This window comes from Palaemon carinicauda, chromosome 1 (assembly GCF_036898095.1).
Source record: "Palaemon carinicauda isolate YSFRI2023 chromosome 1, ASM3689809v2, whole genome shotgun sequence".
NCBI lineage: Eukaryota > Metazoa > Arthropoda > Malacostraca > Decapoda > Palaemonidae > Palaemon > Palaemon carinicauda.
The window spans coordinates 246891739-246919169 of NC_090725.1; the positions used below are offsets into that span (position 1 = coordinate 246891739).

General features: G+C 37.4%; 1 protein-coding gene across 3 annotated transcripts in view; it reads left to right on the forward strand.

Moving 5' to 3' along the window:
• The window catches only part of pasha (partner of drosha), a 738765-nt gene that overhangs the window by 331110 nt on the left and 380224 nt on the right, over window positions 1-27431 (forward strand). The gene's annotated exons all lie outside the window — the stretch shown is intronic.

The following is a 27431-nucleotide window of genomic DNA, read 5'->3' on the forward strand; positions in this document are numbered from 1 at the left end:
AAAAACGAAAATATTGACAATGAAAGAGAATTAACAGAATTATCCAAAACAAAAAACAAACTAAAAACCCAAGGTATTATTAAACTCAATCAGATAAAAAATTGAGGAAGCACTAAAGAAAGGAAGAAGCATTAAATTGATGAAAAGAAGACTTAGAACAGGAAGCCAACAGATGTTTGCTTTAAGGGATGAAAATAGACATATTATCCACAATAGAGAGGGAGTAATAAAAATTGCAAAGGATTTTTATACAATGCTATACAAAAGTGATGTAAGAAATAACTTCACCAATAGATATAATGAAACACCCGAGTCGGTACCAAACATAACAGTAGGAGAAGAGATCATTAAAAGGCATGAAAGGAGGCAAAGCAGCAGATGATGTCTAACTTGAAAGTAAATCTCGCTGATCTCTACACCAAATGATGCAAGAATGCTCTATACCTACATCTTAGAAAAACTTTATCATTATATTAATTCACAAAAAGAGAGACACAAAAGATCTGAAAAATTTCCGCCCAATAAGTTCACTCTCCGTAATATATAAAATATTTACAAAAACTATATTAGGGCGAATGGAAAGACAGCTAGACTTAATCAACCAAGAGAGTAGCCAGACTGTATCCATATAATTAACTAACTAATAGAAAAATCAACATAGTATGACAAACCACTATCTATGACATTTATAGACTATGAGAAAGCTTTCGATTCTGTCAATACCTCATCAGTAATGAAAGGCCTTTAAAAAAAGTGGGGTTTCGGGGGGATAGAAGAATCTTATATTAGAACACTTGAAGATATCTGTAGAGGAAGTACACCAATACTAAGGCTGAGAAAGGAATAAGAAAGGGAGACCCCATCTCTCCTAAATTATTCAGATCATGCCTAAAAGTTTTTTAGAATTTAGATTGGGAAAATGTAGGAATTAATATTAATGGGAAATACCTGAACCACTTAAGTTTTGACATAGTTGTGTTTAATGAATCATGGGAGGAATTACATAAGATGATAGAAGATTTGAATAGAGAAATCAGAAATGTAGGACTGAAAATGAATTTCAGTAAAACTAAGATAATGTTCAATGAAAATGCAGGGAAACAACAAATAGGAGTTTTGGACGAACCCCTATATATGGTTAATGAATATACATACTTAGGACAGACAGTAAGCGTTTCCCCAGAACACGAGACCGAAATTAAAAGAAAGATACGCATGGTAAGGAGAGCATCTGGTAAACGAAATTAGATTATTAAATGTAAAATGCCACTTTCTTTAAAAAGAAAAGTATTTAATAAGATGTCGTACCAGTATTCACTTAGGCATGAGAAACCTCGAGTGTTACTAAAGCCTTAGAACATAAGCTAGTTATAACTCAAAGAGCTATGGAAAGAATAATGGTGGGAATAACACTAAGAGACAGAAAAAGAGCAACATGGATACGAGAGCAAATTAAAGTAGAGGATATTCTAACAACATATAAGAAAAAGAAATGTTCATGGACAGGACATAATGAGAATGATAGACAATAGATGGACATTAAGCATAACAGAATGTGTCCCTAGAGATTTTAAAAGAAGGAGGGGAAGGAAGAGTAGACGATAGATTGACAAACTAAGAAAGTTTGCTGCGCGGACTGGCACAGAAAGACCATATACATACACAAGTTGAAAGACATGTCTAAGGCCTTTGTTCTGCAATGGATTATTAACTGCTGAAGATGATGATTATATTGCACACACATACATACATACATACATATATATATATATATATATATATATATATATATATATATATATATATATATATCTTATAGCAGGAATGAGACTGACCAGCTGAACATTATTTTTTATTATCATGACATTGCTTACATGATTCTCCTACGTTTGACTATGGGAGATTCTCATTTGCATACACGATGGCTTAATCTGTGTGTTTTTCGAATATATTTGCATTTCCAGTTTACTCGGGGTTTGTATTATAGTAAAACTTTTTTTTTTTCACTGTCTTTTAGTTTTTTTTTTTCATATTACGTCATGTAAGGTTCTACTATTGTATATAGTTCCAGTTCCTTTTTTTATTTCTCTACATACAGATATTATTCTATTGTTTATCGTTCCTGTTGCGTTTTATTATTTCTAGACAGACTACAGACAGATGTTCTACTACTGTTCACAGTTCCTGTTCCATTTTTATTTCTAGACAGAAATGCAGACAGACAAAAATTTTTTTATAGTAACCAGTTAACTTGTTCACTAAATCAAGCGATAAAAACCCATAAAGAATACAGAAACGCATTCCTTGATTATCATTATTGAAAGGTGAAAGGCAACAGGATTAGAGTAAGCGTAAAATCATGTTCGTTATACAAACATTTTATTACAGGCAATTTATAGTCTTGAGCACATTGAAGAAAGTGAAAAGCCAATAGGAAAACACTTGAATAATAAAGAGATTGAAAAGCAATTCATTGTTAAAATAAGGATCAGATAAGAAGGGGATCGTTAATGAGAATTAGAGAACGATGCCGCTCGAGGTGTCTTTTATAGTTCCCTCTTTGGTCCCTCGTTGAGTCCATCTGTGTTCTTCTCAAGGGGGAAGTAAGGAAGGAAGAATAATCCCATCCAAGACATTCTTTATTCCAGTAATACGACGTTTAATGTGGGAAATTTATTATACCTTCTTTTTTTAGGAAATGTGATTGTTTATGAGGGAAGTTTAAATGGTTGCCATTCATGTCTTGAAAATTAGATATCTTTCATTTAGGAATGATTAATGTTCTGGTGAGAGTAGAAGAAGGGATATGAACCGCTTAAATAAAGGGACCATTAAGGATAGTTTTGGTATTTAATCATAATTGGACACGAAAGTAATATTTGGCTGTGATCAAAATAGCAGAAAGGTCCTCGGGTAAATAAATAGCCTTGAGCAACTCTCAATTGATTGTGAAAGTTGTTTTGAAGAGAATTATATATCTTACATACTAGTGTATCCAAGCCGTCAAAAATGACGTATAGATATTCAAATAAATATACACACACACGCACACCCAGACAGATTCGACCCTTCCCAACTCATCCCCTTTTCTCAACTACAACCTGCTGGTTCGGAAATTCGTGGGAGAGTGTGCTTTCCCAGTGCGCATCTTGGGGTACTCCCTCTCACCCTGAGTGTGGTAGTATATATATATATATATATATATATATATATATATATATATATATATATATATATATAATTATATATATATATATATATATATATATATATATATATCATGGTAGGTAGCATATATTAGCAATCCATGTTTGCCAACGGTTATATAAACGAATGAGCAACCTGGTGGAGTAACGATAAGTTTGGGTGTGGAGGAAATACCCCCCTAAATCTCCATGAAGTCACTGGCAGCAGGGTGACGGATTGGGTTTAAGGTGATAGACAAGATGTCTTTTCGGCTTTTACTCCTGATGGCTGGTAGATGATCTTACTAGAATTAGTATGGACTTTCAGCGGTCACTTGGGCAGTTCAAGGAACTGGCTATCCTTTGATGAATCTAGCCAATGAATCCTCTATGGATTTAGTCAGTCTACGGAAAGAGAAAATGTTAAAATGACGCCAAAACCCGGGCATAGTTGGGTGTTAAGAATTTTCCGGTTTAGAAATACTAAAGAAAGATTTAAAATTGGATATTGGAATGTTAGAACCATGATTCAGATAATAAAGTTACGGCAAGGGCAAAATGGATTTATAAAATATAGTTTAAATATATTGTTCCTAAGTGCAACACGTTTTAAGGGGATTGTTTAGGAAGTCTTAGACCAAGGATATATATATATATATATATATATATATATATATATATATATATATATATACATATATATATTTATATATATATATATGTGTGTGTGTGTGTGTATGTATGTATATATATATATATATATATATATATATATATATATATATATATATATATATATATATATATATATATATATATATTCAGGAAGAACAGATGAAGTTGAAAGAGATCGGGTAGGGATGATGATGACACCAAGAGCAGAAAAGGCCCTAACGGAGTGGAGAGCTGTAAATATTAGCTTCTTACTTGCAAAGTTTAAATCGAAGCAGTACAATAGGAGTGTAATAGTTTGTTATGCAAGAGCAAATGATTCCCTTAAAGAAAGGAAAGATGAATACTATGAAGAACTGCAGAATGTAAGAGATGAAATCCCAGAGAGATATATGAAAGTTGTGACTGGTGACTTCAATGCTAAAGTTGGAAGGGATAAGCAAGGTATATAGAATGGGATGGGAGTTGAGGGTCTTGACGAAGTTGCAAGTGAAAATGGAGCACATTTTATAAGTTTTTGTTCAACAAACAATCTTGTTATTGGAGGTATTCTATTCTAGTATAAGGATATCCACAGATATATGTGGCAATTACAAAAATCAAATAGATCCTTGGGATCGAACCCTAGCCCCTTCAAATGAAAGGCCAGGTCGCTTCCAACCATGCCACCAGAAGCTCTAAAAGAAGTCGGAACCTAACTGCTACCTGCAGTTCAGGATTTACCTGGCGAAACATCAGTCTCTTACCAGCAAGTTTTCCCCAACTTCCCGGCCCACCACGTGACACAATTGATAGCTTTATTTAGTTGGAATTGCCCGAGTCAATATGGATGGAAATCAACACAATATCGTGTTCAAATAGAAACAAATTTCTACCTCATACTTGGGAGCTTCTGGTGGCGTGGTTGGAAGCGACCTGGCCTTTCATTTGAAGGGGCTAGGGTTCGATCCCAAGTATGAGGTAGAAATTTATTTCTATTCCGACTTCTTTTAGAGCCTCTGGTGGCATGGTTGGATGTGACCTGCCCTTTCATTTGAAGGGGCTAGGGTTCGATCTCGAGTATTAGGTAATATATATATATATATATATATATATATATATACATATATATATATATATACATATATATATATATATATATATATATATATATATATATATATATATATATATAACCAGATACATGCTCTTTATTATACAGGGAAGATTCTGATTTAAATAGCGACTCCTGTATGATTCAACAATTGATGTTTGAAATATGTTCTTGCTAACTCTTTTATCTGAAAGTATAGGAACAGAAGTTAGACTGTAAGGACACCGCTCCCTTCGTCGTCCAGAAAATCAACAAAATGTTTATTTATTTGAATTCTCCTTTCGCCACACCGTGGTTTCCCATGTATATGTATTCTGCTCTATCAGAGCTACATTTTGACATATGTATTATTTCATTACATGTTTCTGTTGACTCATAATTCGCATATTTGTAAGTGTAAGAAAACACATATATTTTGGCGGGCAATTCAATTTGATTTGGCGCCAGCGCCATCCTACCTTTCCGTCCGCACCTTGTAATATACTCCCACGCACATTTGAATAAAGTATCAGTTGATCTTGGTGACGCTTGTCTCACTGTCCTTACAACTGGTGACCCCGGAGTTGAAAGTAGCATCAGTGGTTTTGGCTTTGACATTAACGGACTTATTACGGCCGTGCTACCTTCTCTATACTCCGTTACCTTAGGCGTGAGCCTGCCTTTGGTTCTCCCACACTTCGGTGCATGTAAGGCAGTAGGATGAGCTTAACCGACATATCAAATTCTCACCTCTTCGCCGACTTGTCGTCTGGCCACGATGCAGGAAGCAACACGCCCATCGCACCCAACGGCCTCGCCTCCACGCCCAAAGTCAAACTGCCGGCCTTTTCTCAACACAACACCGCTTCCTGGTTCCTGAGAGCAGACGTACTCTTCCGCGTCGCTAGACTCAGCGACTCCTGCGCCAAGGCTGACATCGTTCTCATCTCCATACCTGAAGAGGTATTCGACAAGATTTCCCCATGGTTCGACGCCCAGGCCGGCCAAGTTTCATACGAAGACCTGAGAACGAAACTCATCGGTATCTACTCCCTCTCCGTCTCAGCAAGGGCACAGAAAGTCCTGGACCTCGCCGGCAAGCCCATGGGTGACACCTCTCCTGTCGAGGCGTGGGACGAGTTAACCGGCCTGCTTATGCTCCCCGAAACAGACAGCAACGGCCAACGACGTGAGATTAGCTTATCTCGCGAGATCTTTCTTCGACGCCTACCACAGGACGTAAGGGCCCGATTGACAGACGCCGACACGCTCCCGATGAATGAACTCCTGTCAAAGGCTCAGAAGCTCCATGAGGCCTCCAAAGCATCTCGCCTCGGAGCATCATCGTCAACACCGCCTTCGTTCTCCTCCTTCAGGAGCTGCTCTTCCATAGACTCCTCGGCAACAGCCCCTGAGGACGACGAGATCAACGTTCTACCAAGAAAGAAACCGCCGCAACCAACACGACCGAACCCTAGGACTAACCCAGCATGGTGCTTCTACCACCAACAGTTCGGCAGCGACGCCAAGAAATGTAGAGCACCATGCAGTTTCCCTAGAAGACAACGCCAGAAGCATCCACCTGCCACCATCGCAGCCGCAGGTAACCAAAACAAGAATGGTTTCTATATCCTCGATACCATTTCAACCATAGACTCATGGTAGACACCGGCGCAATGCAGTCAGCGTTCTCACCTTCCAAGTCCGACATAGACCGTGGTCCCGACAAAAACGCTCCCTCACTCATCGCCGCCAACGGATCTCCCATACGGTGCTATGGGATTAGGACCCTCAAGATATCTATCATGGGTCGTTCGTATTGTTGGCCCTTCGCCATCGCTGACGTCAATTGCCCCCTCCTCGGTGCGGATTTCCTCGCCCACCACGGACTCCTCGTCGATGTCGCTAACAAACGTCTCATCGACACGGGAACCTGCCAGTCCTGCGCCCTAGAACACGGCCCTGCAACAATGTCCGTATCCGCCGTAACGACGCACCCCTGCGCCGACCTCCTACAAGAATTTCCCGAGGTTTTCAAGCCCAAGCTCCGACACTCGCCAGGTTCCCCGTCCAAGCATGGGATCTACCACCACATCACAACGACAGGACCTCCTACTCATGCCAAATTCCGCCGCCTCCGCCCCAGAAACTGAAGGATGCCAAACGCGCCTTTGAGGACATGGAACGCATGGGTATCTGTAAGAAAGCATCGAGCCCCTGGGCATCGCTCCTACACATGGTAAAAAAGCCGGACAGGTCCTGGAGACCTTGCGGCGACTACAGGCGCCTCAACCTCATCACAACGCCCGATCACTACCCGCTGCCCAACATGCAGGACCTAACGAACGCGTTGCACGGCGCGAAGTAATTTACCAAGATGGACCTCCTCAAGTCTTACTTCCAGGTCCCCCGTATTTCCGGAAGACATCCCGAAAACTGCCATTGTAACGCCGTTTGGATCCTACACCTTCGCATACTCAACCTTCGGTCTACGCAACGCCGGGGCGACCTTCCAACGACTAATGGATAGCATTCTGGGTGACCTACCTTTCTGCGTCTGCTACGTCGACGACATCCTGATATTCTCGAAAACTAAGGAGGAACACCGGAGGCACATCCGCACCGTCCTCAAACGCCTACAGGAGAACGGCCTGGTCGTACGTTTCGACAAGTGCACGTTTGGTGCGGAAGGAGTGGATTTCCTTGGTCACCGCGTATCCTCGTGCGGAGTAAAACCCATGACAACCAAGGTCGACGCCATCAGAAAGTTCCCGATACCTACGACCATCCGCCAACTTCAGGAGTTCCTGGGGATGGTCAATTACTACAGGCGCTTCATCCCCAACATCGCACAAACCCTGTCAACCCTCGACAACGTCCTGAAAGGAAAAGCGAAAAAACTCGAGTGGGGTTTGCCCCAGCAACAGGCATTCGCCCGGACGAAGGATGCCCTCGCGAATGCCACCACCCTGGCTCATTTCGATGACAACGCGCCCCTGCGACTAACGACCGACGCCAGCAACGTCGCCTGTGGGGCTGTGCTGGAGCAACTCGTCGATGGTTCTCCTCGACCGCTGGCATTCTTCAGCAAGAAATTGAAACCCGCCGAAACAAGATACAGCACCTTCGATAGGGAACTCCTTGCCGTCTACCTCGCCGTCCGCCACTTCAGGCACATCTTGGAGGGTACTCCCTTCACAATCACGACGGACCATCAACCCCTCGTACACGCTTTCACGAAATCGACAGACGCATGGTCCTCCCGACAACAACGTCATCTCGCAACAATCGCCAAATTCTGGTGCACCATACGTTACGTACCAGGAAAGAAAAACCCAGTCGCGGACGCCCTTTCAAGGATTGAAATTGACGTAATCCACCTGGGAATCGACTACGCCAATCTCGCAACCGAACAACGCACCGACCGAGAAGCACAGGATCACCTGACGGGGCTATCCTCGCTCAAGATAAGTGCGATTCCCCTCGGACCAGCAGGAGTAACTATTCTTTGCGACACCAGCACCGGCCGCCCACGTCCCTGGATACCAGCCTCCTGCTGAAGGAAAATATTCGATATCATCCACGGACTTTCACACCCCTCAGGATGCACCACCGCTCGCCTTCTGTCTGAAAAGTTTGTCTGGCCAGGGATCAAAAAGGACGCCCGGGAATGGGCGAAGTCATGCATCAACTGCCAATTAAGCAAAGTCAGCCGTCACACCGAATCGGGGGTAGGCGATTTCCCCCAGCCAAAAAGACGTTTCGGTCACATACACATCGACGTCGTGGGACCATTGCCCCCTTCTGGATCTGCTCGCTACCTGCTTACGATCATCGATCGCTCCACGAGGTGGTTGGAGGCATCGCCGATGACCGAAGCTACGACTCAAGCATGCGCCGAAGCCCTCCTGTCAAGCTGGGTGAGCAGGTTTGGCGTTCCTGACGACATCACGACAGACAGAGGCCCCGCTTTCCTCTCTGAAATATGGCTCGCTTTGGCGAACCTGATGGGGACGACGCTCCACAGCACCACTGCATACAACCCCGCGGCAAACGGCATGGTCGAAAGAACTCACCGCGCCCTCAAGGCGTCCCTGATGGCGAGCTGCACCGACGGGGACTGGAAATCACGACTTCCTTGGGTACTCCTCGGCCTTTGCACCGCCCCTCGCGCAGACGGCGAACCTTCACCCGCCGAAAAGGTTTACGGGGAGGTGCTTGCAGTTCCTGGCGAATTCTTTCCCTCATCAACCGACGACACGCAGCTGGATCACTTAAGGGACATCGCCAGGAAGTTCAGGCCATGTCTCAAAACTTACCAGGACAGAAGCAAGCACTTCAAGCCAAGAAACCTGGATGACTGCGGGTACGTTTTCGTCCATGTCGACGCTCATCGACAACCACTAACTAGACCTTATTGAGGCCCCTACCGGGTAATTAAGAAGACAACGAAAGCCTTCCTTCTCGACGTCCATGGCTAAGACTGGGTCTCAATAGACCGCGTGAAACCAGCGTTTCTCGAAGGAAGCGACACCGCCTCCGCCGGACCTGGCAGATCCAGAGTGCCACCTCAAACCAAGGCGCCCAACGAAAGAAAGATCATCAAACGGCGACAAGAGGAAGAGATCCTTACGCCGACCGCCGGCGCACCCCTCCGTTCAAAAACAAGAGGAACCCTCCGACGCCTGAAAAGATACGAAGATTGATCATCAGCCCTCTACGCCGCTCGATGTCTTGGGGGCGGGGGAGTACTTGTAAGGACACCGCTCCCTTCGTCGTCCAGAAAATCAACAAACTGTTTATTTATTTGAATTCTCCTTTCGCCACACCGTGGTTTCCCATGTATATGTATTCTGCTTTATCAGAGCTACATTTTGACATATGTATTATTTCATTACATGTTTCTGTTAACTCATAATTCGCATATTTGTAAGTTTAAGAAAACACATATATTTTGGCGGGTAATTCAATCTGATTTGGCGCCAGCGCCATCCTACCTTTCCGTCCGCACCTTGTAATATACTCCCACGCACATTTGAATAAAGTATCAGTTGATCTGGGTGACGCTTGTCTCACTGTCCTTACAAGACTCTCAATTTCCATGCTATCTGAATAATTATCAAAATGTTTGGAGACATTGAAAAGCTATACAATATACTTTGTTGACAAAATATATACGTTTGGGACTAGGACCTTATTTTATATGAGGTTTATTCATAAAAGAGAGTCATTAATATTTTAAACAACGATTTGATTCAATTTTTGTTTGTCAGGGTTGTAAGGAATATATCTTTAAAAAGTTGGGGTGGGGACTATGGAAATACATAAGGATTCTCGCGGGTAGAAGGTATTCCATAGGAGAAAGTACAGCTCTGCCCATGGTGATAAAATCATTGAATAGGATGAAAGTTCTAAAGAGAAAGTGATGCATTCTTTCGGTCGAAATACGAGCTGGCGTTTACAGTTTGAAGTCATCAGTAAAGACGCATAAATTCACAAGTCTTTTTCTTTTCCTTTTATTAAGACCGTTTTATTACCTTTATCCATTATCGTGATCCGTCTTGTTTATGTTCTAAACTTTTCTGACGACAAAATTAGTATGCTAATGTCATATTTCGATTGGAATATATTAAGAAATTAAGGGAGTAAGCTTGACTTGTAAGTTAATATCATTTTGCTTACAAAATTAATGTTTTTATCTCTTTAAGGGTTATTCGGATTAAAGCTTACAAGAAGACAAGTATTGATAATATTATTAGAGTACGCACGTCGGCAAATCTATTGGAAAATATGATCGATCGTAGGGTTTAGGTGATGGTGGAAGATACATACAGAAATATAAAAGTATTAGAACACATTGTGCTGTAAAATAGTAGTAGTACTAGTAGTAGTAGTAGTAGTACTAGTAGTAGTAGTAGTAGTAGTAGTAGTAGTAGTAGTAGTAGTACTAGTAGTAGTAGTAGTAGTAGTAGTAGTAGTAGTACTAGTAGTAGTAGAAACAGAATAATAAAGGCAAAATACCATCTTTTATGGACCCGGATTGTCTTCACGTTTTCTTTAATTTATTCATGAATATCTTTTATTTCCATTACGTTGTGTGCTTTAATTAACAAGAGACTAGAGGGATCCATTAACACCCCGTCATAATTTAGTGTATGCTATCTAGATCAATCAGTTATTTAAGTACTTAATGAGGTTATGAATAGGAGATATGAAGGGAATAATTTGATTGATATACCTGAAGCTGATGAAGACCTTGATGTGCCCATGAATGAATTCAGTGCGTTTGAAGTCGAAGCTATTTAAAAAATAATAAAACGAGAGAGAGAGAGAGAGAGAGAGAGAGAGAGAGAGAGAGAGAGAGAGAGAGAGAGAGAGAGAGAGAGAGAGAGATGTTAAGCCCCTGGATATGATGGAATAACTACCGAGATGATGCTGATTAGAAATGAAGTAACTCCCAGACTACTCACAAGATTATTTTGTAGAATGTGGCATGAAGAGGCAAAGCCTGATGAATGGGAGTTAGGAGTGTTGGTAAAAATAGCAAAACAAAAAGGAGACCTGATTGATTGCAATAATTGCAGAGGCATAACACTTACGTCAGTTGTTATGAAAATATATAATATGCTTATTCTAAAGAGACTGGAGAGTAAGATTGATGAAAAGCTGAGAGATGAACCAGCAGGATATAGAAAAGGTAAAAGTTGCACTGACCAAATTTTCATTTTGAGACATGTTATACAGCAATGCGTACAATATAGAAATCCCCTTTTGATGGCATTTGTGGACTCTGAAAAAGCCTTTGATAGTGTGCACCGGCCAGTTTTGTGGAGAGTCCTGTGTTATTATGGAATTCCTCTTAAATATGTAAATTTAGTTAAGTCTGTTCATGAGCATAGCAAGTGCAAAGTTAATGTTACTGGAGTCTTATCAAATGAATTTCCAGTGAACAGCGGAGTACTCCAAGGGAATGTGTTGTCACCTATGCTGTTTATTCCCATGAATTTTGTAATGCATAGAACAGCTGAAATGGTGGAAAATCATTGGACTTGATTGGTGATAGGAATTTAGCAGACCTAGAGAATGCTGGTGATTCTGTCCTTGTTAGCAGAGCACCAATGCTTGCTTACCAGAATGCATGAAATATCACACGATATTGGGCTGAAGATACTTAGAAGAAAGACAGAGATGATGAGAACGGATTATCTAATGGGTCTCCAAGGGAATGTGTTGTCACCTATGTTGTTTATCTTCCTCATAGATTTTGTAGTGCATAGAACAGTTGGAGATGGGGGAGAGGGATTGGACTTGATTGGTGATAGGAATTTAGCAGACTAGAGTATGCTGATGATACTGTTCTTGTTAGCAGAACACCACAGGACTTGCAATGCTTGCTTACCAGACTGCATGAAATATTACACGATGTTGGGCTGAAGATAATTAGAAGAAAGGCAGAGATGATAACGGAGTATCTAATGAGTCTCCAAGGGAATGTGTTGTCACCTATGTTGTTTATATTCCTCATGGATTTTGTAATGCATAGAACAGTTGGAGATGGGGGAGAAGGATTGGACTTGATTGGTGATAGGAATTTAGCAGACCTCAAGTATGCGGATGATGCTGTCTTTGTTAGCAGAACACCACAGGATTTGCAATGCTTGCTTACCAGAATGCATGAAATATCACACGATGTTGGGCTGAAGATAATTTGAAGAAAAACAGAGATGATAAGAACGGAATATCCAATGGGTCTCCAAGGGAATGTGTTGTCACCTATGTTGTTTATATTCCTCATGGATTTTGTAATGCATAGAAAAGTTGGAGATGAGGAAGATAAACAACATAGGTGATAACACATTCCCTTGGAGACCCATTAGATAATCCGTTCTCATCATCTCTGTCTTTCTTCAAATTATCTTCAGCCCAACATCGTGTGATATTTCATGCTGATGATGCTGTCCTTGTTAGAAGAACACCACAGGATTTGTAATGCTTGCTTACCAGACTGCATGAAATATCACACGATGTTGGGCTGAAGATAATTAGAAGAAAAACGGAGATGATGAGAACGGAGTATGCATTGAGTCTTTAGAATTAGAATTTAGTGAAAGGTTGAAAAAAACAAATCAGACATTGGCTAGGTTAAGTAAAATTTGGATATCAAATCGCCCGAAATTACATATAAAAATCAGACTATATATCAGTTTAGTGAGATTGGTGTATCTCTATAGACAAGAGTCATGGTATGACAATGAAACAATCTCCGATAGATTTAGTAGATTTGAGATCAAAGTCCTCAGAAGGATGTTGGGACAGGATTAGAAATTAAACTAAAAGAGAGAGATTACTCAAGTGCCATATGTGAATGAGATCATGATGAGGGGTAGATGGAGATAGTTCGGGCATGCTCTTCGAGGTCCCCAAGAGAGATTAGTTCACCAAAATTTCAGCTGGGCTCTACAAGGCACTAGAAGAGTTGGAAGACCCAGGTCTACATGGCTGAGGACTATGAAGCAAGAAGTAGTAGATGATGAATTGAATTAAAAGAATTAAAGTATTGAATTAAAAACTCAAGATAGAGACGGCTGGGGAAATCCAACCGAGGCCCTTTGTGTCAATAGGCGTAGGAGGAAATGATGATGCTGAGATACGGTTGACTCTGGAAAATCATAGCTATGGTTTAGCAGTACACAGTAATGCAGAACCAGTTCATCAGTCACTATTCAAGTAATTAGAAGAACGTGCAGTTAAATGTACGATGTATAGGAATAAATTTTCTTGAAATATTCAATTTATAGATCAGTTGTGTGAGTTCCTTACAATGATCTTTTATTCTGTTCTAATTATAAGGTTTTGTCTGAACATTTTTAAATCCTGAATCAGGTACTCACTCATGTTACCTTTTCTTAAAGTTGAAAGTATTTGTAATTTATGTATTTGTCTTTGATGTGCATAACTTGCTTGTACTAAATGCAATAATATAAAGTTTCTTACTTCATAAAAGGTAATCCACCACGCTTTAAGAGCACTACTCATTTCATCCGACAGAATAACGATACATTATTAAATACACAGCATGAGTAAGCTGCAACACTATGAATGGAACAGGATCAGGGGGCTTAATTTGCAAAATAGCCTCTTCACTCCAAGCACCAGAACTTTCATCACGAATACTTCATAGCAAAATACGAATGGGAACGTCATAATCATTTTCTTCACGTGGGTAAGATATACATCGTATAATTATTGCACGATTATAATATCGTTTTCATTTTGATGACGTTGCGTCGAATTTTATTTGCTTATTTATTTACTGGTTCCTTTGCTCTTTCAAAACCGCGTGTATTTAAAAAAAAAAAAAAAAAAAAAAACCATAGCATCATGAATCTAAATTTTAAGAGATTCCGTGTAAGTCTACGCAACAATGTGAGACAATGGAAGGGATATATATATATATATATATATATATATATATATATGTATATATATATATATATATATATATATATATATATATATATATATATATATAAACTGGTAAAAGTTAACCACTTTAAGTCCCCGGTAAAAGAAATTTAAGAAAACTATTGATTTTTGTTGTGCGAGTTAAAAATAGTGAGAAAAGAAAGTTGAGAATTGTAGCCGATAAACAACATTTGAGTAGTAGCCGGTTATTGTTAGCCACAACGGGGTATAAGCCTACAGGCTTTTCGGATGCATAAATGCTGGAAAAAGTAAATAATTTCTTATTTCCCGCACAGATTTATTTGCACATTTGTCCAAGATAAAAATCTTGAAGGTGAAAAGGAATGAAAGGAAACTTTAATGAAGTCTTATTACACAACGTAGATTATATACATAAATATCAATGTATACAGATAGAATGCTGATAAGATATATTCCCATATAAAAAGATAACTTAAAATTACCGAAAAAGAAAAAAAAATAGGCTCACACACTCAAACAGAAGTACAGTTGCACACCCTTACTGCATACAGACTACAAGCACACGTAGCCTTTGCTCAGGTCTCAAGTTATCATAATTATCGTATTTCTTATTAAAAAAAAAATTCGGTTTCACAAATACTGAAAAATATACTTTTCGACCACCTCTAATATATATGAACATATAGACAGATGCACACATAAACATATACATAGCCCATATCTATGCATGCAAATACATATATACATGTATGCACATTCTACATACACACACCTATATATGCTCAAATATATATAAACATACATGCATAAACACATGCCCCCCCCCCACACACACACACACACACATATATATATATATATATATATATATATATATATATATATATATATATATATATATTGAAGACTATTGTTTCATTGGCGCCAATGCATGTTTCCTATGTGAATCTTTGTATGTTCGTATTTTCTTCAGATTATTCGTCACAAGCCTTTTGTAATGAACCTATGATTATTCTTTTCTTTTTCGACAATTACAGTATGCTTTTATCAAGTTATTACTAATTATGATAAGTACAATTCCTTACGATTAATTATTATAGATTGATATAGAAAAAGAACAAGTTGAAGGATGAAAATATTTTTTACATTTCAAAGATCCCTAAAAGAATGTAAAGTGATCGAGTATATATATATATATATATATATATATATATATATATATATATATATATGAATATGTATATATATATACAGTATATATATATATATATATATATATATATATATATATATATACACACATACACACACAGACATACGAACATTACAGGTCAGGCAGTGAAGACTGCTTTGTCGTCCTGATCATGCCGAGAGCCAAATGTACATAACGCTGCTGCTTGGCCATCTCTGAGATGTGACGTTCCTGTTGAAGTGCGTAGTTAGAAGTTAAGGGGCGTCTCCCTCCATCATTTTACACCCAACCGAAAATCCCCTTCCTGCTTGAAGGGAGAGTGTAAATAGAATCTTGTTGAATGTTCAACATTTGCCTTTGGGGGCGATGCCTACAGCTTCAGCTATTATGAGCCCTGCCGTAGTTCCTCTCCCTGCAGATCTGGCTTCCACCAATTCGGTGTATTGCTCCTGATTTCCCGGGGCCAGCATACTGTATATCTTCGCAGTGTTTTGGTAGTGTGTCCTTTCTAATCTTTTCTGTGAGATCTTATACATTTTCGGGTAGGAAAATTGATAGACTACGTTTATATACTATTCCTTTGGTCGTGTTAGGCCAGTACTGATCCTCATTTCAAGAGCCGGTGCTAGGTGGGCTTGCTGTATGTTCTAAATTGTAATTGGTAAGAGGTTTTTCAAAAACCAAAGATAAGGTGGTGGTGGATGATAAGTTTCTTGTCATTAGTTGCCAGTGTTGTATGCTGCCGAGTTTCGTCATTTTCTCTTTTTTTTTCTTCTATCATGGTGTCTGGATATTCGGTATTGGTTAGTAGTTGTCAAATTCGGTTTGGTGATGTGTGTGAATGTTCTTTTGACTTAAGCATTTACTGTTGACTTTTATAATTCTTCGGAGCATTCACTGCTTGCATTTAAGCGTCTTCCTACGTCGGTTGAATTCGTGTGTACCATTGTCTAGAATTGGTCATCTCGCCTTCAATAGAAATTACATCCGAGAGTTGTATCCTAAAAGTGTATGCATATATATATATATATATATATATATATATATATATATATAATATATATATGTATATATATGTATGTATATATATGTATATATTATATATATAAATGTATATATATACATATATATATGTATATATATATATATATATATATATATATATATATATATATATATATATATATATATAGTACAATTACATACATGTGTACAGATTAAGTAAAATAGATATCACACAGAAATCCCCTTTGTATAATAGAGAGTAAATGTGTGGCTATATATATATATATATATATATATATATATATATATATACATATATATATATATATATATATATATATATATATATATACAGTATATATAGATATATATATATATACATATATATACATATATATACATATATATATATATATATATATATATATATATATATATATAGATATATAGATATATAGATATAGATATATATATATATATATATATATATATATATATATATATATATATATATATATATATTGAATTCTCCCCGTCCCTCGATAGGAGAGAGGTGGAGTAGTCATACCCAGGTCATACTTTCTTTTATAAGACTGGACATTTCCTTCTAAATAGTTATTGGAATGAACCAATTCTTTTACGCAAGATCAATTGTGTTGTTTTACGTAGAAGGTTGGCCAGGGCACCAGCCACCCGTTGAGATACTACCGTTAGAGAGTTATTGGGTCCTTTGACTGGCCAGGCAGTGCTACATTGGATCCTTCTCTCTGGTTACCGTTCATTTTCCCTTTCCCCACACATACAGCGAATACTCTGGCCTATTCTTTACATATTCTCCTGACTTCGTACACCTGACAACACTGAGATTACCAAACAATTCTTCTATCAAGGGGTTAACTAATGCATTGTAATTGTTCAGTGGCCGCTTTCTTCTTTATAAGTGTAAAAGAGACTCTTTAGCTTTGGTAAGCAGCTCTTCTAGGAGAAGAACACTCCAAAATCAAACCATTGTTCTCTAGTCTTGGGAAGTGCCATAGCCTTTGTACCATGGTCTTCCATTGTCTTGGGGTAGAGTTCTCTTGCTTGAGGGTACACTCGGGCACACGATTCTGTTTTATTTTTCTTCCACTTGTTTTGTTAAAGTTTTTATAGTTTATATAGAAAAATTTTATTTTAATGTTACTTTTCTTAAAATATTTTATTTTTCCTTGTTTCCTTTCTTCACTGGGCTATTTTCCTGTTGGGGCCCTTGGGCTTATAGCATCCTGCTTTTCCAACTAGGTTTTTAGCTTAGCAAGTAATAATAATAATGATAATGATAATAATAATAATAATGATAATAATGATAATGATAATAATAATAATATATCTTGAAATTTTATTTAATATGCTGTTAAATTGTCTTTTCAAGAGCTTTACTTGTTCGACTGATACTAAATTTTTGACATGAGTTACATGGGACATAATAATCCATCCATTGGTACTAACAGGAGAAACCCCTATGCGAGCTCTTTTTATTGTGATGTTGCTGATAAGTGCTACATTACCATTTAGGTTTTTTAACAATTGGGAAACATCTGTCAATAATTACTAAGGAATACAACTGTATGTAATAAGGGGATTTAAACATGGACCTGTAGCTGTCTCTTCAAAAGAAGTATTTGAAATTGAAAGAGATGAACGATTTTTTCAAAATGAGTCTAGAACTGGAAGCAGAACTGAGTTATTGATAAAATATTCGAACATCCCTTCCATTTGCAAATTCACTCTAGGCGTGTTTTGAAGGTTTAAAGGCCACTCGTGAATGATAGAGGCAAGGGACAGTGACATTACCCTAGAAACAGGACAATCCCCCAGAGACTGACAATATGTATGATCAGCGTCCAAGCCCCCTCTCTATTCAAGCTAGGACCAAGAGGGCCAGGGAATGGCTGATGATGATTCAGCTGGTAGACTTATAGGCTCCCCAAAACCCCCCAACCTTACCTCACAATGATGGTGAGGTTGTAGACACTAAAAGAACTAACGAGTTTGAACAGGATTTGATTCCCAATCTGTCGATCACCATAGAGACGTTACCAAATAGGCCATCACAACCCCTTTAAGAAAATGCTAAAGAAGACCAAATACTGGTTTAACATTTAAGTATAGAGTTAGTAAATGTTAGTGATATTACATATCAAAGTTTACGATTTTTTTTTATAAAGTTAAAAATTTTTACTCTGCTGAATTATACTAGTTAAACACGTTACGAAAGGCCACACAAGATGGCAGGTATGACAACTGGGAAGATTGTATGCTGCATCATAATGTCTGGCGTTATTGTAAAAATATAAAGTCGCTTTGAAATATACGCAGAATGTCCTCCTCAGCCCTAGCACCTTACTATATGGCCCAAATTCGGTATGTACAAAGACGCCAAGGGTCTGTAAATACTTATTGAAATATGTTAATTTACAGCATATTTTCAAATTAAAGTCTCTATTTCATAATATACTCTATGATGATTTACGCTTTACTATTATCCTGACCATTTGAATTTTTTATTGTTGTAATGCCTTCTCTCTCTCTCTCTCTCTCTCTCTCTCTCTCTCTCTCTCTCTCTCTCTCTCTCTCTCTCTCTCTCTCCCTCTCTCTCTCTCTCTCTCTCTCTCATATATATATATATATATATATATATATATATATTATATATAATATATATATATTTAATTATGTATTTGTATATTTATATTTGTATATGTATATATATTTAAAATTGTCCTCTCTGTATGAGTATTTGTATAATTATGTTCCCAATAATTTGAAAAACTCCCATTCATTTTATATAAACGAATCTGTGATGCAATTACACTAAACCATATCAATTTGAAATTGAATCTGACATTTCCGCGAAGTTGCAGCCCAATGGATGATGATTTAGGTTCCGGCAACATCTAAATGGATATTGCAATTAATGTATCCTAATTACTGACAATTATCAATTTACCGTACTATACTGCTGAGCCCTCTGCCACGCAAATAATGCCTATTGTAATAACTTTTTTTATGAGAGTACATTCATTACAACAGTGAGTAATTCTACCTTTTTCCATGTTCATTTAGGTGCCAAGATTTTTTTTTTTTTTTAATTCAAGTGTCTTCTGTTCTCTGAAATACATTTGATATAATTGTCCAATACGTTTCTATTACAAGTCTTATTTAATCCGTTACACATAAGTAAAACCATATGCATTGTCAAGATTGCATTCTTTCGTTATTAAACCACACCTCAAAAGCCACATGTATAATTCCATGTCTTGAGTAAAAGAAAAATTAGCTTGAAAATACATATGTAATGTTGTTAACTTAAGCAAAGATTTCTTTATCGATTCCTGGCTTAAAATAAGGAAGAAAGGACTTGTGACGTTCCCTTTCCGAATTCGCCGTAGAATATCCAAGATTGAATGTTTTAGATCTGGGATTGTTAGTTCTCTTGTGAGCTGTTTCACTTCATGGTATTGCTACATTTTCTGTCTTCTTTTATAACAAAAGTATTTTGTAATGCTTTGAATTATTATTATTATTTTATTATTATTATTATTATTATTATTATTATTATTATTATTAGCCAAGCTACAACCCTAGTTGGAAAAACAAGATGCTATAATCCCAAGGGCTCCAATTGGGAAAAATAGCCCAGCGAGGAAAGGAAATAAGGAAATAAATAAATGATGAGAACAAATTAACAATAAATCATTCTAAAAAACAGTAACAACGTCAAAATAGATATGTCATATGTAAACTATTAACGTCAAAAACAGATATGTTATATATAAACCATAAAAAGACTCATGTCAGCCTGGTCACCATAAAACCATTTGCTCCAACTTTGAACTTTTGAAGTTCTACTGATTCAACTACCCGATTAGAAAGATCATTCCACAACTTGATAACAGCTGGAATAAAACTTCTAGAAAACTGTGTAGTATTGAGCCTCATGATGGAGAAGGCCTGGCTTTAAGAATTAACTGCTTGTCTAGTATTACGAACAGGATAGAATTGTCCAGGGAGATCTGAATGTAAAGGATGGTCAGAGTTATGAAAAATCTTATGTTACATGCATAATGAACCAATTGAACGACAGTGCCAAAAATTAATATCTAGATCAGGAATAAGAAATTTAATAGACCGTAAGTTTAGATCAGGAATAAGAAATTTAATAGACCGTAAGTTTCTGTCCAACAAATTAAGATGAGAATCAGCAGCTGAAGATCAGACAGGAGAACAATACTCAAAACAAGGTAGAATGGAAGAATTAAAACACTTCTTGTGAATAGATTGATCACCGAAAATCTTAAAAGATTTTCTCAATAAGCCAATTTTTTGTGTTTCTCAAAAGTAAATTTGCTGTCGAGAATCACACCTAAAATTTTAAAATCATACAAATTTAAAAAAACATTATCAATACTGAGATCCGGATGTTGAGGAGCCACCGTCCTTGACCTACTTACAATCATACTTTGTGTTTTGTTAGGATTCAACTTCATACCCCACAATTTGCACCATGCACTAATTCTAGCTAAATCTCTATTAAGGGATTCACCAACCCCAGATCTACATTCAGAGGATGGAATTGATGTCCCCATCAGAGTGGGTGAGTGGTATTGGTTTTGGTAGATTTCTTTGTGATTTTGTTTATTTCATTATTACCAACTTTACAGAAACACTACTAGACCGATTTACTTGAAGATTTTTCAGGAGTGATGCACATTAGACCCCATAAAACTTTGACTTCATAGGGTCAAGGTCACAGTAACGACATTTGTCTCTTTTTATATAGCCTCCCTTGTATCTCCGCCCTCCCCTCACACTGATAACGACCTGAATCAACTTGTCTGTTTTTCTCGCCGTTAAATGTTAACAGAAACCGTTGTTGGTTGAACAGGAAACAGCCTGTTATATGTTATGGCCTTCTTGCCCGCAATTGATGTATATGTAAACTGATGTTCTGTAATAAAGTTACTCAGTCGCTTTCATCCTGCCGGAGCGGCGACAAAGCCACCCATCACCCACCACTCGCTCGTGCCCCAACCAACGACTTCTACAGCCACTTACTGTTGCCCATCAGCCGCAGTTTTGCTACTACCACTACAGATTCGGGGCTGCCGCGAAGAAATGTGCCGAGGATTGTCAGTTGCCCGCAGTTGATGTATATGTAAACTGATGTTCTGTAATAAAGTTACTCAGTCGCTTTCATCCTGCCGGAGCGGCGACAAAGCCACCCATCACCCACCACTCGCTCATGCCCCAACCAACGACTTCTACAGCCACTTACTGTTGCCCATCAGCCGCAGTTTTGCTACTACCACTACAGATTCGGGGCTGCCGCGAAGAAATGTGGCGAGGATTGTCAGTGGCTAAAAACGTGTAAGTAAGCCATCGCTCGTGGCGGTGGCCTCCCGTGTTTCTAATCTTTTCTTTTTGCATGATACAGGAACGGGCGTGCGATTTTTGGTAGACATGGGTGCTTGTCATTCTCTTTTGCCAAGGGAACTCTTCAGGACACGACATAGTCTGTCTCAAGTCTGCCGACGTCCGCCTGGTAGCTGCCAACGGATCTGCCAGATGACCCACCTAAAGTTCGCCTCTCTAGATCAGGGCGCCCTATTTAACATGTACAGTATGTCATTTTTATGGAGGAGCCATGTACCAACCGCGTGTCAGACGATCGTACATAGTAACGACATTTCTCTTTTTTGTATATAGTCTCCCTTGTATCTTCGCTCTCCCCTCGCACTGATAATGACCTGAATCAACTTGTCTCATTTTTCTCACCGTTAAATGTTAACAGAAACCGTTGTTGGTTGAACATAAAATAGCCTGTTATATGTTATGGCCATTTTTCTCCGCAATATATATATATATATATATATATATATATATATATATATATATATATATATGTATATATATATATAAACTGATGTTCTGTAATAAAGTTACGGTAATAGTTTACAACACCACGCTCTCCATTTACTCCAAAATAATGCAATCCTGCAGTTTTCATCTTCTTGCTCAGTAATTAGGTGGTTATTTAAATTCTGGGAAAGCAATAATTAGCAAAATATGTTGAGGAAGGGGGAAGGGATTATAAAAAGAAAATAGCTCGGTTTCCTCACCAAACGACTTGGAACCGACATGTCAACAAAGTCAACGAAACAGAATTCGTCATGCAAGCGTACATAAACAGAAGTTTGTGATGCCAGCGTACATTTGATATACTTTATATTCAAAATATACCTAATAAAAAATTGAGTGATTACTCAAAAGTGTCACTATTTGTAAATTGCATATTTTATGGACACTTTTGAGTAATTAATCCATTTTTAATTAAGCATATTTTGAATATAAAGTATATCAAATGTACGCTGGCATCACGGACTTCTGTTTATGTACGCTGGCATCACGAATTCTGTTTCGTTGACTTTGTTGACATGTCAGTTCCAAGTCGTTTGGTGAGGAAACCGAGCTATTTTCTTTTTATAACCCCTTCCCCCTTCCTCAACATATCTTGCTAATTATTGCTTTCCCAGAATTTAAATAACCACCTGATTACTGTGCAAGAAGATGAAAACTGCAGGATTGCATTATTTGGGAGTAAATGGAGAGCGTGGTGTTGTAAGCTATTACTAAAGTTACTCGGTCGCTTTCATCCTGCCTTTTAGTCACAGCCTCTCTCGGCCCGTCACAGTAGTGTTTTCGTAAAGTTTCACGTGGCCTTTGACACTGCTTGCTATCATCATCATCATTATTATTGTTATTATTATTATTATTATTATTATTATTATTATTATTATTATGCATTTCTAGTTACAAAAGAGCAGGTATGCTTTAAGCAAAAGAGCCCCATTAGGAAAAGCAGCCCAGAACGAGCTAAAGACAGAGAAACAAAGAATCATTATTTTTGAAAGAGAGATAATAACGTTATAATCATTCAAAAAAAAAAAAAGTTTCATGATCAGTTGAAATATACCAACATACGATTGAATGTTATGCCGTTAAATATACTATTGTACAAAATATCTAATAAAATTATATAAAACCCGACCAGTCAACAAGTGAAATTGCATGAAATCTTAAATTTCAAATCCTCTGTGTCTTTAATATTTCAGCGTGAGTGTAAAATATTCATGTTCTGAATATCAAGCAATCTCGTCAGCATCTACGATTTTTTTTTTCTTCAAAAACTAAAGGATGGATTTAGTGCGAATACCTGTGAGAAGGACGTGTTTATGTGTGTATTGCACGTGGGGTGATAACATGCATACCTATCGTAATGTGTTTGACCTGGCTATCTATGCTTGCAGTTTTTGGTAATGTGCATATTTATGCAAGCAGTGATATAGCCAGGACTGTTTATGAATACAATGCCGGTTAATGGGTTGAAAAGAGAAAACTGCTGTAAGCACTTAAGTCAGAAATGCAGGATTAAAGTGTTTACCACGAGAGAAAGGGAAAATAATTTTCACTAACACTAAGGGACTAAATTGTGTTTATACTTATATTGAGTAAAAATTCAAGCAATGAGGCATGATGATGATCCATGAAACTACACAAGCCCAACGAATTTTTACTTTCAAAGGATTTTTACGAAACGAATTTGAAAACAAGTTGTAATATTGTTATACATCGCTGAAAGGAAAATATAAATGTTCATTATTGAAAACGACTTGAAAAAAAAATATCAATGGGAAGATTTGCAAAAAATACATCTTTTGCTGACGAAATTAAAAAAAAAAAAAAAAGTTATAGGACACAATAAATTCCTTTTAACATAATAATGTTTGGTTAATGACTAAATGATACACGTTAAGTCCTCTCAACTCTATTGAGTGCTTGCACCAGTTGTCAACTTGCCTCCACTTCAAGGCAAAGGGGCAATTTCTGTACATTAGGCATGTCTATGGAGACATTGTCAGTCACACTAAATAAGGTCAACATTGAAGTGTTCTTTTTATACGAGTCAATTTAATAGTGGCAGTATAATTTTAGGGCATATCTCCTTTACATATCTGCACCATTTGTTCTGTTAGTGCGAACTAAGGAATAGAGTTTTAGAGCCTAATAAAAATGAAAATGCCGAAGTTAAGATGTTGAAATTTTACTGTGAACAAAACGTTATGGTTATATTTTATGAAATGTTCATGGTCAGATTTCGTAAACGGTAAAAGTCATCGTTAAGAAATGTTTAATTGGATAGTTATGATATATATCTAATGGTAGGTGTTCATAAGAAGATTACAAAACTCATTCATCCTCATTGTGTGGCTGCGGTCAGGTCATTCATAATACGTTCCCTCATGATGGGTGAGATAAGTGAAGTTACAACATATGTGCTTTTGATAATTATATGTCAAGTAACACGATACTGAAAGTTGCATATGATTATAACCTGTGTGGATTCTTTTCAAGACATACATTATTTATAAGCAAAAACTTACTATGCAAGAGAACTGTGGAGGCAGTATGGTCAAGTAAAAGTACTTTTATAGTTATTTTTACGGATTTTAAACGCTGTATGTATAGTATTGCTGTGACTACTGCTCATTTAACTGTCGTTTTAACACGATAGTGATTCAAGTCATTAAAGCAATATTTGTCAAAATTATTATCATTATTGTAAAGCACTCTTAAGTGATTAATGAAATTGTTTTTCCTCCAGAATTAACTGGATGTAATCATAATACATCGTAAGTATTTTTTATGTAAGCCTGGATTTATTTTTTTGTCTTGTACTGTCAAACACTTCAATTAGCGTTATAATCCTTTGTCAACAAAGGGAAGACAGATCACAGAAGTAAATTACGTCCTTGATTATTTTAAATTGCCCCGGGGAGAAAGATTTCAGAGATTTATGGATATTCTCACTGATGATTTCTAAACTTTGATCATAAACCTTATCCCTGAAAAAATAGGTGTTATTTGGGTATCTGTAATGACGTATCATCGCTTGAGGAAACACAGGTCTCAATAACCAAATAGAAACACAAGATAGATTTAATAAAAATAATTTAGATGTGATATGAATCACACGTTGAATGACATTTATCCCTTCTTATCCCCCTCTCCCTTATCCCTTCTAGTCCATCATCTATCATACTTGTTTTTGAAGTTAATTTTTACTTGGTTGTTGTTATTGCCTCCTTACTCCTTACTTCAGGAGAATTTCAAACGTTTTGTCAACTTCATTTTTCAGCGTCAGTACGTTTTTTTTTTTTTATTATTATTATTTTTTTCACAAAATCAAAGGTGTTGTATGTGACAGGCTCATTTGGTGCGAGGATCTAGATTCCTGATATAATATGCAAATTTTGATTACATAATTAAAAAGATACTTCAATGCTGTAATTTACCATTTGTTTGTGGGTGTGGATTTTAGAAATGAATACTCATCCTGTCGAGAGATTTTGTTTCTCTGGATGCCCTTCAGTAACTACAATAGGAGATGATATCCACATGATGCTCATATGTTTTAGCATTTCATTGAGGGCTTAGAATTTTAACAATGTTTGAAGTTTAATGTACTTCAGTTGATGAAGCCATCTCTGTCATGGTCAACACTTTAACATCAGTAGGTGAATATGGGAAGGTAGGTATGCTTCATCTTCTGTGCTAGAATTTTATCAGGGATATATTCTTTAGCGTTTCAGTAACCACACCAGTTGCATATTCTCAAGCCATTTATGCTTTATTCTATGATTATTTTCAGGTCTATCGATTTTTTTTACAATACTTCTACTTTAGAGAACGTTTCTTTTTCTTCATAGGAAACCGCTAGTTTTTAAAACAGGAAATTTATTCTTGAAAAAGTCCTTGGCAAATCCTAGATTTTTCAGCATCAACCAACTCCAGCAGCAAAACCAACTTTAGAAGCATTGCCTTTTAAAGGCTTTTCATTTTTAAGCTCCCAATGTCACAATGCCCCATTATGGTTTAAGGTACGACTGTTAGTTTATGGTTGAGATGATTTTCTACTACTTTTAACGTAATGCTTTTAAGCTATTTTGTTATAAATGTGTGACTTTAAACAAAAATTCAGCCTTTAAGAGCCTGCGCAAGCGCAAGCCAAGCCTGATAAGAATAAATGTTTTTATGTAAACGTCAAAAAAATTAGACCAAAACAAAATTTTCCGGCGCAAAATCAAACTTCTTTGTTCATATTACATAAGGAAAAATGGTAATTTTTAGAACATTTGTCTCGAATTATTATTTTTTCTTTATTAGAATGAAAACTGTGAAAAAAGAATTGCAAGAAAAATGCATTGGTTTTGCTCTTGAAATTCATCATCCTACTATGGGTTTCACAGACAGTGCAAGTGCGATTTTTTGCAATTATTCTGTAACGAACACTCGTATCAGTACGAGATTTTACTATAGTGTATTACACCCAGTAAGGAAATTTATAGGAGTATCATGAATCATTTATTGTAAATAATAAAGATTTTTGTACCTATACCAAGAGGCAAAACTCATTAGCCAAGCAAGAAAACGAACACCAGGTTGGAAGAGCTCCGCCTGCCTACAACCCCCTTTACCTCCAACCCCCATTTTCTTCCTCCCCTCTCCTTTCTTCCCTCACCTGCCCTACGTCTTTCCTTCTCTCTTTCTCTCTCTCTGAATGTTGCTTTGATTTAAGCATATTTTTTACGATTTTTTTTTTCTATCAATCTAATAATTATTTACATAACCAATACCATAGAGAGAGAGAGAGAGAGAGAGAGAGAGAGAGAGAGAGAGAGAGAGAGAGAGAGAGAGAGAGAGAGAGAGAGATGAGCAAACCAGTGAATAAAGCAGTCAGTCATCTGATAGGTAACAA